General features: G+C 40.2%; 1 protein-coding gene across 4 annotated transcripts in view; it reads right to left on the bottom strand.

Moving 5' to 3' along the window:
• Positions 1-18,470, bottom strand: part of LOC114664826 (receptor-type tyrosine-protein phosphatase U-like) — a 1,094,815-nt gene that overhangs the window by 281,780 nt on the left and 794,565 nt on the right. The window lies entirely within an intron of this gene.

Genomic DNA, 18,470 nt, shown 5'->3' with positions numbered 1-18,470 from the left:
AATTCATATTGTAAATCAGTCATCACAATATAATATTCCCACAATATGAAATCTATATATGTAAAATGCTAAGGGGTGTCTTGTGAACTCCTTGAACCTTGATCTGGGTCTCAATCAACAACTTATGACATGGTACGTGTAACATAACCAATGAATTGGGTGTCCTGGCTATCTCGGCCACGAAATTGGGCTTCATGGCGAGCGGTGATGTGGCTCCATGCCACGCCTGACAGGAAAAGCACAGCAGCGTAGGCCGCTGACAGCAAAAGCCCAGTGGGGCACGCAGCACTGCTAAGAGCAAAGGCACTACAGCGAGCAATGGTGACCGTGAAGCACATTGTGCAGTTTGACTGATTGATCGATCACATTCATCACAAGCAGCAGTCATACACTCTGAACATAACAGAAAGTCGTACACGACAAAATGACCTAACTGAAAAGAAAACCGCAGCCACATGAGCATGTGGCATGTCTATCAGGCAAATGGCCAGACTGATACTGGATGGCAATGGAGGACGTTGCAGCAACCTGAGCGGAGTGACCTGCGGTGCTGTGTGTCACGAGATCGGGGACCATCTTTTTTTGAATACACAGGTCCGAGTGTTACTAGTTTACATTAAAAAATGGACTCTATGTTTAGTGTGAATTATTATTTGACCGTCATAAATCAAAATACTGCATCATAACTTAAAATCAGTGTGCACATACACAAGTTTAAATATGCATTTCTATAAACGTTTTTTTTGTTAAAATAATCTTAAATATTAGCATACAATATTTGCACTTCAGTAATACATGATGTGTTGGGTGTTAATTAGCACATGTAGGTAGAACTCTGAATACGTGACAATAATGATCCTATAAACTCATATTTTTAAAGTTACTGCAGTGCAAACACATCCAAATTTAAACTTAGTTAACATGAAACACGGCTCTGGCAATGGCTGTCCTTTTATTTTCTGCTTGAATGCCTCCCTGACCTGTTAGATGTGAATCCTGACTATATCCGTGGAAGAACTTATAATGTTCTATTACCTTTTAAGAAAAATGAGAGTAATGACCCTCTGCATGAGGCTGTGACCTCTCCGCTGTGAAAACATCCCCTGCAGCCCCTGTAACGCTCACTGGACACGGACATAGCAGGGGCAGATGCTGACTTGACCAGAGGAGCAGGCACTGGGAATTTGGCTGCTTTCTCTCTGCCATGAGTGTAATCCACAGTGTGCTGCTGTATGATTTCACCTCTATGTCTGCATCAGTATCAGTGATCAGTTTATCGATGCCTCGAGCACTCATTCTCACATCACTGGCTCTTGAGGGCTGCAGTAACTACAGCTTGCTGCTCCCAGTAGCATTTCAGCACATGATGAGAACTGTTCCAATATGATGATAAATTTGTGTTTTCGGCAATCTCAATCAATTTGAAAACAAGCCCATGGATGTACTGGTGCTTCTATGAAACAATGCTATGATTTGCTGTACTCGTCCAAATACTGGTATATAAAATTCATTACAACAAAATTATGTCTCATGCCTACCAACCACATGGAAAGACACAGAGTGTGGAATCTCAGCCACATGTTTAGAAAAAATATTTCTATGAAGGTTAATAGATAATGTTTAGAAACTGCTTTGGAACAGTCAAGATGAATAGCAAAGTTTTTGTTTCCACATTTCACTAGCTATTACATTCAGAATGGATATGTGGGTGCCATGAGCACGTGGGGGGCAGCAGCTGTTATATTTACCCCACCCCAAAGTTGTATGGCCATTGAGCTGCCTAGTTAGCAGCTGCCATAACTCACAGAGTTAATCCCACACTGTCACACTTGTGTGCCACACATTTGGTTTCTCTCTTCCTTTTCACACACACTATAGTCTACTGAGGATATTTGTGATTGCATATTTTAGAGGTAAAATGTGATTTCTAGTTTAAAAAGAGACCACAAAACTAGGCTTAGCCGACTGTTACTGCATGATGTACAAAACAGAACCTCTTGGTGTTTATCCACATCTACACCTTAATGCAATTGTCCAGTTTAGCATTGTGGGGACCCGGTGATGGGGTTCACACAGGCTTATGATCCGGTTTAAACTTATTTCTTGTTTAGTTAATATTTTTATTTAAAAATAAGTTGACATCTTTTGCTATGAATTTCCCATTGGGATTAATAAAGTATCTATCTATCTATCTATCTATTAGTTCCATTTTTTTGGCTCTTTTCCTTTTATATTGCAATGTTTACTTCGTAAGTATTTTGTTTACATGCTCTTTGATTATGTTGTTTATGGTCTGTGGGTAGAACCCCAACAGCTGTGTCCATCCTGACGTCACCACTAGGGACCACCCTTAACTTTTAAACTGAGGGTGAGGAGACTGATCTGGTAGAATACTTTTGTGAGTTGTGGTTTATGGACTCTAGTGCCTGTTGCAAGTATGGTTTGGATTTTCTGGTTTTGTGGATTATTCCTGTTGTTTTTGGATTTAGTCCCAGGATTGTGGATTGGACGTGTTTGTTGTAGGTTGTTTATTTAGGCTTACTTTTTTTTGTTTATTTTATTAAATCCTACAAATATGAGGCACTTTATTCTCCATTTCAAGCCAGAGGTTTTCTCTTATCTGCTCCGGTGAAGGGCATTTTTACTTTTAAAGTGAGGCCTATTTCTGAGGCTGACTGAGTGAAGTCCTGGTCTGGTTCCCACATTTCTTGAGGCCTGTTCTCCCTTTTCATCATTTTGTGCCCTTGTTATCACAAGACCCAGCGTCTACCCTGACAGCAGTTACTGTAAGACAGGAATTCTGAATGAGATGTCATGCTATTCCAAAGCAGACTTATGAACATACACAAACTTATTCACACTGAACCACTTTAGAGTTGCTAGCCAACATAACATGCACTTCACCATTTCTCTGTATATAAATGAACAATTAAATTACAAAAATTGTGACTGCACTGGACCCCGGAGTCACTTGCTCTAGCTTCAGTACAGAACTGCTGCTGTGTGTTACTGTGTTCATCACCTGATAACCAAAAATAGAAGGAAGATTGTGCCGCCATTTTCTTTGCTGGTGGTGTACTGACGGTAGGAGTACAACAACAACAACAACAACAACATTTATTTATATAGCACATTTTCATACAAAAAGTAGCTCAAAGTGCTTTACATAATGAAGAGAAGAAAAATAAAAGACAAAATAAGAAATTAAAATAAGACAACATTAGTTAACATAGAAAGGAGTAAGGTCCGATGGCAAGGGTGGACAGAAAAAACAAAAAAAAACTCCAGAAGGCTGGAGAAAAAAATAAAATCTGTAGGGGTTCCAGGCCACGAGACCGCCCAGTCCCCTCTGGGCATTCTACCTAACATAAATGAAATAGTCCTCTTTGTAGTTCGGGTTCTCACGGAGTCACTTGATGCTGATGGTCATACAGACTTCTGGCTTTTAATCGCTGGCGCTGATAGCACGTATCTGCAACCACCACACGCTGTATCATCCAAAATACCCAGACCAGCATACAGAATGTGCACTCCAGTGCATGTTTAAATCCTTATCATAATATTCTTCTGTAGCTTCACTTACCTACTCTTTCTGGGTGGACTCTCACTGCTATTCAGAATATATTGTTGAACAAGTGTGAACAGCACTTGAAAAAGTTAAGAGCATCACAAGTGTTCTCCTTTCCCTCTCTCATCTTCACCTTGTTCTAGAGCAGTGCTCCCCAAACTCGGTCCTGGGGACTAGAGGTGGGAAAATGATAGCGAAGCGTCAAAACTTCTGTCAGTCAATCTGAAGTGTAGTGAGTCGAGTCACTGGGTTGGAGTTTGTGTCAAAACACAGCTGTCACGTGACCCAGTGCTTCACAGCGCTCTTTATTGGTTTGACGGCGTTTCGTCGGTTTAAAAGCTTTGGCGCTAAATTAACAAGTAGCATACATACAATGCATCATTCTCATTCAACAGTGTTGGGTTGTGAGGAGAGAGAGATTTGGAGAGCTTTGGTGACAGACCAAACAGTGGAAAATGGCGTTCAAAGTTTTGGGAGCACTTTGATCTCATACCACTGAATAAGGCAGAATATGTTGCCTCCTTATGGTCTACATTTAATGTTTTGACTAGAATCTTATTCTTACACTATTAAATGAAATGATAAAATTATCGTGTCTCAATGATACAATTCTGTGTAGGTGCGGTGTTTGCTGTGCACGCAAGAGTTGTCTTACAAGAACAACACGTCACCCATGTTGAGACACCTGCGTGCCAGGCATGATGATAGTCCAGCACAGCAAACTGGCAACCCTGTTGTTGCTGGAAATCCTGACAGTAAGCTAATTATTTCTCCAAATCAGGATAAAATTTGTATATATAAATATACCTAACAATTAAAATATACATATTAATAAAATGTCAATAAATTCATCAAAACATAAAGGAACCTAACAGATACATGACTTTGTCTCCCACACAGTGTCCAGAAAACAGAGGTTGGATGAGACCTTAATGAACATGATAGTAAAGGATTGCCAGCCTTTATCCATGGTTGAGGACAAAGGATTTATACACTTTGTTAAAATCCAGGATCCATCTTACACCATTCCGAATAAAAAAGCTGGGAAGGCAATGGCGGAAGCAAGATATAACACCACCAGAGAGAAGGCCATGGCTGAAGTAAACCAGCTTGACATCAGACATGTGGACATCCATTAACATGAATGCATATTTCACTGGTACATGCCACTATGCAACTGAGAGCCTAGATTTGGTAACTGTACTTTCAGGGGTACAACACTTTCCCCTGACCCGCTCAGCAGCTCATATAGCTGAAGTTACTGCTAAGTTAATGGCCAAAGTCAGTGGCATGGTCACTGATGGGGCCCACAACGTTGTAGCTAGTGTAAATCAGCTGAACTGTAGACACATTTACTGCTTTGCACACATGCTAAACCTTGTTGTGAGGAAATCCCTTTCCCAAACCCCAGAGCTGGAAGATATGCGCAGCAGGGCCTGCAAAATTGTGGGACACTTCAAATCAAGCTCAACTGCAAAGGAAATGTATGCATCAAATGAAGCTTGTGCAAGAGGTGGACACTCAATGGAACACCACCTTTGGGATGTTTCAATGCCTATATGAGCAGAAAGGACCATTGGGGTCAGCCCTGGTATCTCTCTCTCTTTTTTTTTTTTTCAATTTTAATTTTATTGTAATCATTCCATACAAATAGTAATGGCCAACAGACTAAAACTTAAAAATAGTAGAAATAAATAAATTGAAGAGTTTAATAGGTGGATACAGATAAATGGAGAAGAAAAAGAAATAGGGAGAGAATCTGCTTCCTCAGTGCTTTAAGAGCTTATTCTAAAATACTATTAATTAGACCCTTCCAGGTTTTGAAGAAGTTCTGCACTGATCCTCTAAGTCAGAATTTGATTTTTTCCTATTTCAAATAATATAAAACATCAGTTACCCACTGACTTAAAAGAGGAGAGTTAGGATTCTTCCAGTTTAACAAAATAAGTCTGTGTGCCAATAGTGTAGTGAAGGAAATCACAGTTTGTTTGTCCTTCTCTACTTTAAGCCCATCTAGAAGAACACCAAACACAGCTGTTAGTGGATTAGGAGGGATTGGGACACCAAGGCTGTCTGAGAGGCATTTAAAGATTTTGGTCCAGAATGATGTTAATTTGGTGCAGACCTAAAACATGTGACCCAGTGAGGCTGGAACTTGATTGCAGTGTTCACAGGTTGGATCTTGCCCTGGAAACATTTTGGACAATTTCAAGCGAGACAAATGTGCTCAATATATAATTTTGAGCTGAATAATTGTATGCTTTGCACATATGGAGCTCGAGTGAATTCTCTGCATTGCTACCTCCACTCCTTTTCTGATGTGTTGAGTGAGAGATCCTTTTCCCATTGGCCTCTTGGATCTTTGAAAGGGATGGACTGTAAAATATTTTTATACATTGCAAAAATACTGGCAGAGTCCTCAAGAGCCCTGGCATCTCTGAACACTGATATAACACCTTTCAGTGCTGAAGAATATGAGGCAGTAAATCAATGTCTGTCAGTTCTTAGGCCATTTAATCAGGCAACAATAATGCGCTCTGAGGACAGGCAGGTGTTGGGGTCCAAGGCATTTCCCCTTATAAAGATGCTTAAGCATATCATTGCAGGACAGTGTTCCCAAATAGGTCATGGAATCGGTGCTACACTAGCCAATATGTTAAAGAACAACTTGCATGACAAATTCAGTAACCTCGAAAAAGTTACCTCCCTGTCTTTGGCCACAAAATTGGATCCTCGTTTTAAAGTAATGCCCAGGCGGCTGTAGAAAGGCTGACACAGGAGTGTGCTGACCTTATGAGCCATGAGACCCCAGAAGTTGTTGAGTTAACACAGCAAACAACTACATCAGCCAGTGAAAACTACAACTTGTGGGCCTTGTTGAACAGTCATGTAGAATCTCAACAAAACATAAGCAGTGCATCTGCCAGTGCCATGGTGGAAATCCAGAGGCACTGCATGTTGTAGATCAGGGGTAGGCAACGTCGGTCCTGGAGTGCCACAGTATGTGCAGGTTTTTGTTCCAGCCCAGTTCCTTAACGAGAACTCAATTATTGCTGATGAAGCACATATTGCTTAAGTGACATTTTAATGCTTCATTTTAGTGGTCTCGCTTGTTAAGGTTCTCCAACCTTAATTGCTTATTTCAATCTTAAACTGCTGCATTCAGTGTTTTAATTGCTCCTTATTAGCAATAAGATGTAAAACAGGGGTAGGCAATGTCGGTCCTGGTGAGTCGCAGTGGCTACAGGTTTTCATTCCAACCCAATTGCTTAATTAGAAACCAATCATTGCCAATCTCAGACCTTATTTAATTTTATGGCTTGTTAGTCTGTGCAATGTAAGGCTTTTATATCGTAGATTTTTTTCCTTTCCAAGGATATCATCCAAATGATTTGAAGCCTAAAACAGATCATTTTCAGTCTGTCACATTTTTCTATTAAGTGTTTTATTAAATCAAACCGTGCATGATGAACACACACAGATGTAATTGGAAAAAAGCTAGCTGGAGAACTGCTGGCTGCTTTGTCTTTTACATCTTATTGCTAATAAGGAGCAATTAAAACACTGAATGCAGCAGTTTAAGATTGAAATAAGCAATTAAGGTTGGGGAACCTTAACAAGCGAGACCACTAAAATGAAGCATTAAAATGTCACTTAAGCAATATGTGCTTCATCAGCAATAATTGAGTTCTCGTTAAGGAACTGGGTTGGAACAAAAACCTGCACATACTGTGGCACTCCAGGACCGACGTTGCCTACCCCTGCTGTAGATTTACCCAGTACTGCTGAAAGTTACATTATCTTTTTCCATCATACGTAACTTTTCTTACTGTCTCATAGGTATATGAGAGAGCCACACCTGGCAAGATCAGAGAACCCCCCTCACATACTGGACACTTTCTTTTACATTGTGGAAATTGGCCTCAAACTATCTATGCATTCCAGTATCATCACTTCCATGTGAAAGAATATTTTCCAAAGCTGGGGAAGTGGTGAGCCAGAAGAGGAGCCAACTGAAGCCTGCCACAGTAGAAAAGATATTATTTTTGAATAAAAACATGTGAAGAAAAATCCCTTTGTCACCTCACTTCTGTTTATTGGCATTCCTTATGTACCATATTATTCCCTAAACAACTGGTAAATAAAACTTAACTTATAAAAAGAAATGAAAAGGCTAAACAAAACAAGAACTTCATCCAAACCCCATCACCACTTGTAAAGCTGCAGCAGGAAATATCTCTGGTATGAATTTTTAATCCAGTGTTTTGGATTTCAAACTTTTTTTTTTTTTTAGGGGTTTTTTCTAAATGCTAAATCTGCTTGAAATGAACCTTCAGACATTTTAGCCATCAAACTCAAACCAAGTTATATTTGTTCTTAAACTGAACCTGGATTGTGTCTTGTGTTTGGATGAGCGTGTTTACACATTAAGTCTGCCATTATACTACTATCCTCTTGATTTAGATGTGACACAGAACACTTACTTCTGTTACAGTGCCAAAGTCTCTTCTAAGAAATAAATTCATTATTTAATGTCTAATGACTGTGTAGTCATTAAATAGTATAAATGGACAAGGACCTTAGCAGAATAAAATGAACACAGACTTTTTTGACCTTTTACTGGTGACATGAGACTGAAACAGTGAGTGCTGCTTCACTTGCGCTCTTGAGAGCTTGCCTTGACCTCAGTTAACCACCAGATGTCGCTGTTCATACTGGGGCTGAGGCTTCAAAGCTTTGAATCTTTTTCGGCACAAATATAAAAAGAAAGCCTCAAAGCTTCACGGGGCTTCATTTTCCCATCACTGCTGGGGACCCACTGTGGCTGCAGGTTTTTATTTCAACCAGATTCATAATCAGTGACAACACCTGACAGCACTGATGTCATTTAATTAGCTGGTATTATTTTTCTTTTATTCCACATCCAGAAAAGGACAGCAGCATGATTTTTACATTTATAAGACATTTAGAAACATTTCTACTTTTTTTAGAGATTTAAATGCTTAACTCTCTTTTGTTGATTTCATTATATTTTGTGCTTTCTCTGTGCAGTTTTCCCCCTTTGTTGTATCTTATTAATGACAATTAAAAACGAGCAGAGCAGACATGCTGGCAAACAACACTGAATAATCAAAGGCTGCAACTAGTTTAGCATCAGACCCAATAATTAGTAAATAATGGATTAATTAAACAATTAGAACACCTGGAAAAGTAGAATGAAAATCAAGATGAAAATATCCATCTATTATAAAAAAAAATCTTGGTGGAAGGGAGACCAGGGAGACAAGATGTGATTTTCTTGGAAGATACTTAAAAGACCCACAAGATGAAAGAGATTGTCCACGGAGCGTCTCGCGGGGACCTTAAACATGACATTTGGTGCCAAGAGATTGCAATTTGACATCTGTTTTCACTTTATTAGTAAATAAACAGGTTCTATGTAAGAAGCTGGTTGAAGCGAGCCACTGAGTATTCTCTGCTGATTCTGATTTTTTGTTTTAGCCATGTTGCAGTGCAAGACTGGCGGGGGCTTTTGGAGTGTTTGGTGGAAGGACTGAGTTATTCAGTAAAATAGATGATTGAATCAGTAATTCAGATCTTTTTACTGAATGGAGTAAATGACTTGAATACCCAAATAGGAATAAAAATGAACTAATTCCATTAATGTAGCACTTCTCCATCCATCCATCCATTTTCCAACCCGCTGAATTAACCTATTCAATGTGCTTTACACAGACAGTCGGGAGCCACTTCAGTCACCATCAATGGGCAGCATCCACCTGAACGATACAACGGCAGCCATTCTTGCGTCAGTATGCTCGCTACACATTAGCTACTAGGTGCTGATGGGATGAGAGACAGTTACTCAATAAGGAACAGGGTTAGGGGCAAGAATGACCATGCCATTGAAGGACACTGGGGGTACATCCAACTTTTATTGAATGCGCAGGGAACTTTTATGATCATAGAGAATCAGGGCCTCGTTGTTTTTGGCTCATTCGAAGGATAGCGCCAAATTTTAGAGAAGTGTGTCCCTGTCACTGCACTGGGGCATTGGGATCCACACATAGACCACAGGGTAAGTGCCCCCTGATGGCTTCATTAACACATTTTACAGGCAGCTTTTCCTAGATGGTCTAGATCCAAATACTGGCTGTGACCAAGCTGGCTTATCAGGTGGATTACCTGTTCTTAAGTGCATGTGGTGTAAATCGCTTTGACTGGCAGCCTCGAGTACAGTGGACATGGTCGTGTGTTGAGTACCTTCAGGGAGTTCTAGTGATAGATTACGGAAAATCTCCTGCTTATTTGTAAGGAGAAGCAGCCCAAAACAGACAGAATATCTGGGCTTAGGGTTGTAGGGAAAACAGGTACCAGAAGAAAGTGCTGTGACACAGAGCCACTACACATATACTGTAGATTTGACGTTTCCCTGTCCCTTAATTCTTTGGACAAGAGGTACAAGTTAAGCTGTATCTCACTGTGCCTGTCAGGATGCAACATATGAGAGAACTCATACCACAGTATACAGCCACCATAGACACAGTCAGCTTCTTTGCTGCAGCGTCTCGGTTATCTACTACAATGCTGCCATCTAGTGGATAGCCAGAGATTTTTTTTTATTCCCCTGATAGCAACAGCTTGCGGAAAATAGTGTTTAATATAGACAGGCCACAGTTATGTTGTCGCAGGAAAGGTATAAAGTTGCGGATATTTTGAAACAACTAGATTTGTTGTAAGATGAATATTTTGATGATAATGACAGTGATGAAGATAGTGGCAATCAATTGGATGATGTGGAGCCTGTAAGCTCTGGCACTGATGCATCATATAATGAAGCAGAGCAGGATGAGGTGTTGGTCTTTCCCCAAAGACCTTTTTTCATCACAAGATGTCTGAGTCATCCCAACTGCCAGCCACCCACTAAGTGCAAACAGTCACCAACTACCAAATGTGTTGTGTGCAACAAGTGCACAAGAAATGTGTTATATTTGTGGCACATGCTCTTCTAAACTGGCACTCTGTGAGGTACCATGTTTCAAGGACTCTTATTCAAATGAAGACTTTTAGCCACATTGCTTGTGAAAATAAAGAAATTAAGTTTCTTAACAGTTATCGTTCATAATAGAACTGTTGCTTTCCAATACATTTCCTTTTATTTTTTCTAAGTTTTGATAGAGTGTATTATTTAATATATACAGTACTGTGCAAAAGTTTTAGGCAGGTGTGAAAAAATGCTGTAAACAAAGAATGCTTTCAGAAATATAAATAATGATTGTTTACTGTTATCAATTTACAAAATGCAATGTGAGTGAACAAAAGAAAAATCTAAATCAAATCAATATTTGGTGTTACTACTTTTTGCCTTCAAACCAGCATCAGTTCTTATAGGTCCACTTGCACAAAGTCAGGGATTTTGTAGGATTCTAGTCAGGTGTGTGATCAACCAATTCTACCAAACAGGTGCTAATGATCATCAATGTCACACATAAGTTGAAACACAGTCATTAACTGAAACAGAAACAGCTGTGTAGGAGGCTTAAAACTGGGTGAGGAACAGCCAAACTCTGCTACCAAGGTGAGGTTGTGGAAGACAGTTTCATGTCATGGCAAGATTGAGCACAGCAACAAGACACAAGGTAGTTATACTGCATCAGCAAGGTCTCTCCCAGACACAGATTTCAAAGCAGACTGGGGTTTCAAGATGTGCTGTTCAAGCTCTTTTGAAGAAGCACAAAGAAACGGGCAACGTTGAGGATCATAGACGCAGTGGTCAGCCAAAGAAACTTAGTGCAGCAGATGAAAGACACATCAAGCTTATTACCCTTCGAAATCGGAAGATGTCCAGCAGTGCCATCAGCTCAGAACTGGCAGAAACCAGTGGGACCCAGGTACACCCATCTACTGTCCGGAGAAGTCTGGCCAGAAGTGGTCTTCATGGAAGAGTTACAGCCAAAAAGCCATACCTCCGACGTGGAAACAAGGCCAAGTGACGCATGAAAACATAGGAACTGGGGTGCAGAAAAATGGCAGCAGGTGCTCTGGAGTGATGAGTCAAAATTTGGCTGTAGCAGAAGGCAGTTTGTTCGTCGAAGGGCTGGAGAGCGGTACAATAATGAGTGTCTGCAGGCAACAGTGAAGCATGGTGGAGGTTCCTTGAACGTTTGGGGCTGCATTTCTGCAAATGGAGTTGGAGATTTGGTCAGGATTAATGGTGTTCTCAATGCTGAGAAATACAGGCAGATACTTATCCATCATGCAATACCATCAGGGAGGCGTATGATTGGCCCCAAATTTATTCTGCAGCAGGACAACGACCCCAGACATACAGCCAAAGTCATTAAGAACTATCTTCAGCGTAAAGAAGAACAAGAAGTCCTGGAAGTGATGGTATGGCCCCCACAGAGCCCTGATCTCAACATCATCGAGTGTGTCTGGGATTACATGAAGAGACAGAAGGATGTGAGGAAGCCTACATCCACAGAAGGTCTGTGGTTAGTTCTCCAAGATGTTTGGAACAACCTACCAGCCGAGTTCCTTCAAAAATTGTGTGCAAGTGTACCTAGAAGAATTGATGCTGTTTTGAAAGCAAAGGGTGGTCACACCAAATATTGATTTGATTTAGATTTCTCTTTTGTTCATTCACTGCATTTTGTTGTTTGATGAAAATAAATGATTAACACTTCCATTTTTGAAAGCATTCTTTTTTTACAGCATTTTTTCACACCTGCCTAAAACTTTTGCACAGTACTGCATGCATAGACCTATACTGCAGTATCCTGATAATTAATATTCCAGCAGTCAATGTGTTAAGTAATTTGGAGGAAAGGCCAAAGGTTAACCCCACAATGGGATGTAGAACAGTCACCCCCTGCCAGATAGGCTCAGAGCAGGGAGGAAGAGAATAGGGATAAGGAGCAAGACTGGCCACATTCTGAAGACAAGAAGGAAATGAAGAGGAACAAGAAGGTCCTTAAGGGTCAGGGCACAAGGAGCATGAGGGGTAAACAGATTAGCTGCCTACCCCTGCAGAAATTCTTGCACTTCTTAAAGATTTTCTGGGTATTTGCTTTGTGTTTGCTGTAGGTGTGGATAAAGACTGCCTCAGTGTTGTGCTTCTGCCTGCGTCTCTGAATCCATGTGGTGTTCAAGGGAAGGAAATGAGACAGGCCGCTATGACAGTATGTACAACTGATGCAAGATTTGATAGCTTGTGACAATATGATGATAAAACAATGCAAACAGGCAAAAATGATGTTAGCTGCTGAGGAGGGAAAAGTGCCAAAGGACTGACTGATGCTTATTTGTTCACTGAATGTTCTGAGCCAGCTTTAAGTTTTTTCATGTAACAATAACAGGAACTAAAACACAGAGGAGCTTCAGGTTATTGTATACAACCAATTTAGGTCTCCATGACAGCAATTCTTAATTGAAGGAAATTATAAGTATCGTAACATAACATTACCTTCTGAAACCCACTTAATCCAATTCAGAACTCTGAGGGTCTCAAGGTACAAGGCAGGACATTGCCATGCCAGTCCACCACAGGGCCTACTCATGTACACTGGTCCAGTTTGGAATAACCAATTAACCTAACATAAAACTCACACACCTCATTGGGGATAAACGAATATAACCCAAACCGGCACCAGCAGAACATGCAAAATCCATACGGACTGAGACTTGGCTTGGGGTTCAAACCCAGGGTGCTAAATCTGTGAGAGGATGTAGCAGAAACGATCAATCAATACCGTGCTGTCCCAAACTGGAAATAGAGAAATAAAAATACAGAACTATTTCTGAAATGCCTAAATATATCATTACTGGGAAACAATTGCCACATAGCACACATTTTCTGGCCCTTAAGTCTGACAGCAGTGACAGTAAAAAGGCAGCAGCGCAGAGCCTAAGAGACGATAAATAAAAAGTGACTGAAGTAGACACGCTTGGCAAAACAGCGTAGGTGTCAAGGGAGCTACATTCAAGGTGCCTAGATGGCAGGACTGCTATCCAGTTGACCCCAAACAAAACATCAGGCTATCTAACTGGCATGGCTATCAGCTGCAGCTATCAACACTGATTGATGGCTTTAGTAGAGGAGCTTGACAGCTTGGTGTGTGGATCTGCTGCTCAACAACGATGCCAATTAAACAAATTAATGAGATTATGTGTTCTGGGTTTTGGGTCACCACAATCAAAACTGTGACAGCCGGGCTCCAGCATGAAAATATAGTTCTCACTGTGCTTTGAAGCTAGCCAGTGAAGCAAAGAATTGGAAAAAAAAACGAAGCAAATAGAGAGCCACAAAATACAACTGCGTCCATAAAGTACTCATATTTGAATTTCACTGAAGCCCCAAAGAATATCGATTTTCACTGATGGCAGTGTGGCAGTCTTAGACATCACCCTAACCCCAAATCAATTAAGACTCCTTCTCCGCCTCTGCTTTAAACTGTTAGGCTAAGGAAATGTCCCCCCACTCCACAAGTCATTTATACTGTAAATTATTCAGTCACTTGTGACATCTGCTATTATATGTTACAAGCAATAAGCTTGGGGGCCATGTAACCAAGTGGCCTTGGTAACTGACTACAAGCTTTGAAACTAATGATTACTGGGCTACTCGGTTATTTACTGATTTATAAAATGAGATCAATACAAGGATGGAGTCAAATTCATGAGCTCATTTCCACATGCATAATATGACCTTTTTTGCAATTGATATATGCAAAAATGGAGATATGTCTCACTATTATAAGAAAAAGACAAAACTAAAAGGCTAATCTCACACTGATTTCAACCTTGTATGCATAAACGGTCAAAAGGAAAAAAACTGAAGGTTATTCAAATAGTGAAAACACGGGGGTCAGAGCCACAAGGCTTTGGCTGTGCAGCTTTCATCAGGCTCATTGGATTTCCAACCACATCTTTAAGCTGCGGACATTTGATGAACTGGCAGCTCTAACTTGTCCCTGTGTGAGTGTGGACATACTGTATGCATGACTGAGCCTTGATGTAATGGTTCCTGCCTTGTGCTCAATGCTGCTTTGATAGGCTCAGGCACTCCCATGACCTTGAATTGGATAAAGCAGTTTTAAGAATATTATATTGCTGAATGTGTTAAGTATTAATCTGCCTCGGTAAATACATAGTAGTTTGGAGTTTGTGTCATACAGCAGGAGAGGAGGACTGGCCTCCGACTGAGTCATACTATCTCATTGTTCATGCATTGGGTTGGATTGTGTGTGGACGTAATAAACTGAAGACAAAGGACTACATTTAGAATATTTTTTTATCAAAAAGATATGCAAGATACCACTTCATACTAACAAATATGAGTAATGCAATATGAATATAAAAAGACAGAAAATTGAATTTATAAATAGGGCAGTGAGTTACTTGTTTCATTTAAGGTAGAAGTTAATGTATCAGGTACACCTACCTGCATTTTATATGTAAATAGCTGCTCATTCTGTGACAGCATCGTGTGTGCAGAAAATGTTACTGAAAGCAGCTAGACAGACACTGATCTATGAAACTGAGGGGATAAGACAGGTACGGTAGTCTACACTCACTGAGCAAATTATTAGGAACACCTGTACACCTGCTTGTCCATGCAATTATCTAATCGGCCAATCATGTGGCAGCAGCACAATGCATAACATCCTGCAGAGACAGGTCAGGGGCTTCACGTAATATTCACATCAATCTCTAAAATGGGGGGAAGAAATGTGACCTCCGAGGTTTCTGCCATGGCGCAATTGTTTGTACTAGACAGGCTGGTTTGAGCATTTCGGTAACTACATTTCCTCTTAGATTTTCACACACAAGAGTTTACTCAGAATGATGCAAAAAAATATCCAGTGAGCTGCAGCTCAACAGATGGAAAAGCCTTGTTGATCAGAGCGGTCATAGGAGACTCGTTCGAGCTGACAGAAAGGCTACAGTAACTAAAATAACCACTCTGTACAACTGTGGAGGGCAGAAAAGCATCTCAAAATGCACAGCTCGCTCGACCTTGAAGAGGATGGGCTACAACAGCAGAAGATAATGTTTGCTCCCACTCCCATCAGCCAAGAACAAAAAACTGAGCCTGCAGTGGGCAAGAATCACCAAAATTGGACAGCTGACAACTGGAAAAACCATAACCTGGTCTGATGAATATTGATTTCTGGTGGGGCACACACATTGTAGGGTTAGAATTGGCACCAACAACATGAATCCATGTATCCAACCTACCTTGTGTCACAAGTCCAGGCTGGTGGTGCTGGGGTCATCACTTGAATGCCACGGCCTATTTGAATGTTATTACTGAAAATGTGCATCCCTTCATGGCCACACTTTACCCATCTACTAATGTCTACATCTAGCATGATAATGTCCTGTGTCACACAAAAGTCATCTTAAATTAGTTTTATGAACAAGACAATGTTCATAAATGGCCTTGATCAACACCTTCCTTTGATATGTAGTAGAACAGGAGATTCACAACATGGGTGATGCTCACAGATCAGCAGAAATTACGTGGCACAGTTGTGTCAGCATGGACCAGGATCTTATTTTTATTTTTTTGTTAATTTTATTGACTTTATTAAAATCCAGTAACATTCCATACAAATAACTCGAGTTTAACAAAAAGAAAAAAAGGTTCGAAACATATCAACCCCCACCCCTGAGAAAGAGAGCTAGGCCAGCAGAGTTAAAATTTATGCTAGTAAAAATAAGTAAATACATAAATTAATAAATGAATAAAGATAAATGGAGTAAAAGATGGGAGAGAACCTGCTTCCTTAATTTAAATGCTTACTCTAAAATGTTATTGATTATCCTGCCAGGTTTTGAAAAAGGTTTGTACAGATCCGCTAAGTGCGAATTTGATTTTTTCCAGTTTTAAATAGTATAAAACATCAGTTACCCACTGACTTAGAATAGGAGAGTTAGGATTCTTCCAGTTGAGCAAGATAAGTCTACATGCCAATAGTGTAGTAAAGGCGATCACAGTTTGTTTGTCCTTCTCCACTTTAAGCCCGTCTAGGAGAACACCAAACAGCTGTTAGTGGATTAGGAGGGATTGGGACACCAAGGCTGTCTGAAAGGCATTTAAAGATTTTGGTCCAGAATGATGTTAATTTGGTGTAGGTCCAAAACATGTGACCCAGTGAGGCTGCAACTTGATTGCAGCGTTTGCAGATTGGATCTTGCCCTGGAAACATTTTAAACGAGAGAGATGTGCTCAATATATAATTTTGAGTTGAATAATTGTATGCTTTGTGCATATGGAGCTTGAATGAATTCTGTGCATAGACCAGGATCTTAAAAGAATGTTTTTAACATGTTGTGGGGTCCATGCCACTAAGAATTAAGGCTGTTTTGAGGGCAAAAGGAGGCCCTACCCAATATTAGTATCGCGGTCCTAAGAATTTGCTCAGTGAGTGCATATAAGAGATCAGGAGATAAAATAGGAGTCAACAACACACACACACTGTTATGGATATCATAGTGTGCCCAAGAATTATTAAGAGCAGACTGAGACCAGGAGATCTAAATAGGCTGAAAGACTAGGTGAGACATAAGCTAAGGTCAAAGCCACAAAGACAACCAACACCAAACTAACAAACCGAAGAAAAAATCAGAGGTCAGAGTTTTGGTTAAAACCAAAATCCACATGCTAGGACCATTCTTGGTAAAGAAGCTAATACCTCTAATGTTTTTGGTTATAAAGGAAATCAGCTGAGGGATATCAAACCTTTTCTTTAATCTATCAGTTTTACCCCAAGAGGCAGAGCCACCCTGACATCACCACTCCTGAGCCCTTCAGCTGGCTTTTTAGGTCAGAGTGGACAAGGCTCAGGTCAGTGATGGACTAGTTGTGAAGGAGTTCTGGGAGTGCAACATTTTCTGTTTGGTACTACTTACTGGTTTATCAATAAGTATTGATGTGTTTGTTGGATTCTTCTTTCAGATTGTACATTGGGACTTGGTTACTGTGCATTGTTTCTTTAAGTATTTTGCCTCCTTTTGGTCACTGAGTATTTTTTGTTAATTTTTTTTGTTTGTAAATAAACATTTTGATTTGGAAATATTACTGCTTGGAATAGACTCTGTAGGTGAAAGATTTTTATGGTTTCCTTTCCCTTGTAAGGCACTTTTGAGTTTTTGGGACATTTCTAGTATGTTAAGAGCTAATCCCTCTCAGATTTGTTTATCCATATATATCAATATCTATATAGAAGTTCCTATGCTTCTTCTCTCCCACTAAATTCTGCATCTGGTGATGTCACCTCTACATGGCATCAAATCTCAATCCAGACTCTTTTCTCATGTATAGCTTTAAGCGGGTGGGATGAGCTGCTCTCCTCCAGTTGAAATTCTGTCTCCCTTAATGTGTTTAAGAAGTGTTTGGAGACTCTCTTGTTCAGGGACTTTCTGTCTAACTGATATTAGCTGTTAAGTTTTTGTAACCTACAAGTTGTAATTCGCCTGTACTTTGTTCTGAGCTCTTTACTTGTGATGATCACTTATGTAACTTGTCCCCCAGCCAGTCCCCCAGGAGACTGATGTTTAGTTTATGTTGCCCTCTTTGTGGGTTTCTTTGGATAAAAATGTCTGCTAAGCAAATAAATGTAAATATAAAATGCTGTGTATGCAGAAACAGGCCATTAAATTTGGGGTGAGTTCTATCTAGGCAGGCAACGAAGGGCTTGGCCTGGCTTGTGGAGCCTTTAGAAATCCTCACATCCTTTCTTGCATGCGTCAAAGTGGTGGTCAATTTAAAGTTAAGTCACGTGTTAAAACGCATTGAAACTTTGTTTAGAAAAAAAGGAAAATCTTTGCTTCAGAAGTAACTTCTGAAAGCAAATAAACCTTTAGAGAGGCTGTTTTTTAACCACTTTGACTCACC

This window comes from Erpetoichthys calabaricus, chromosome 14 (genome assembly GCF_900747795.2).
Source record: "Erpetoichthys calabaricus chromosome 14, fErpCal1.3, whole genome shotgun sequence".
In the NCBI taxonomy this organism is placed as follows: Eukaryota; Metazoa; Chordata; class Cladistia; order Polypteriformes; family Polypteridae; genus Erpetoichthys; species Erpetoichthys calabaricus.
The sequence above is the reverse complement of the archived record's forward strand: the minus strand, read 5'-3'. Positions and strand labels throughout refer to the sequence as shown.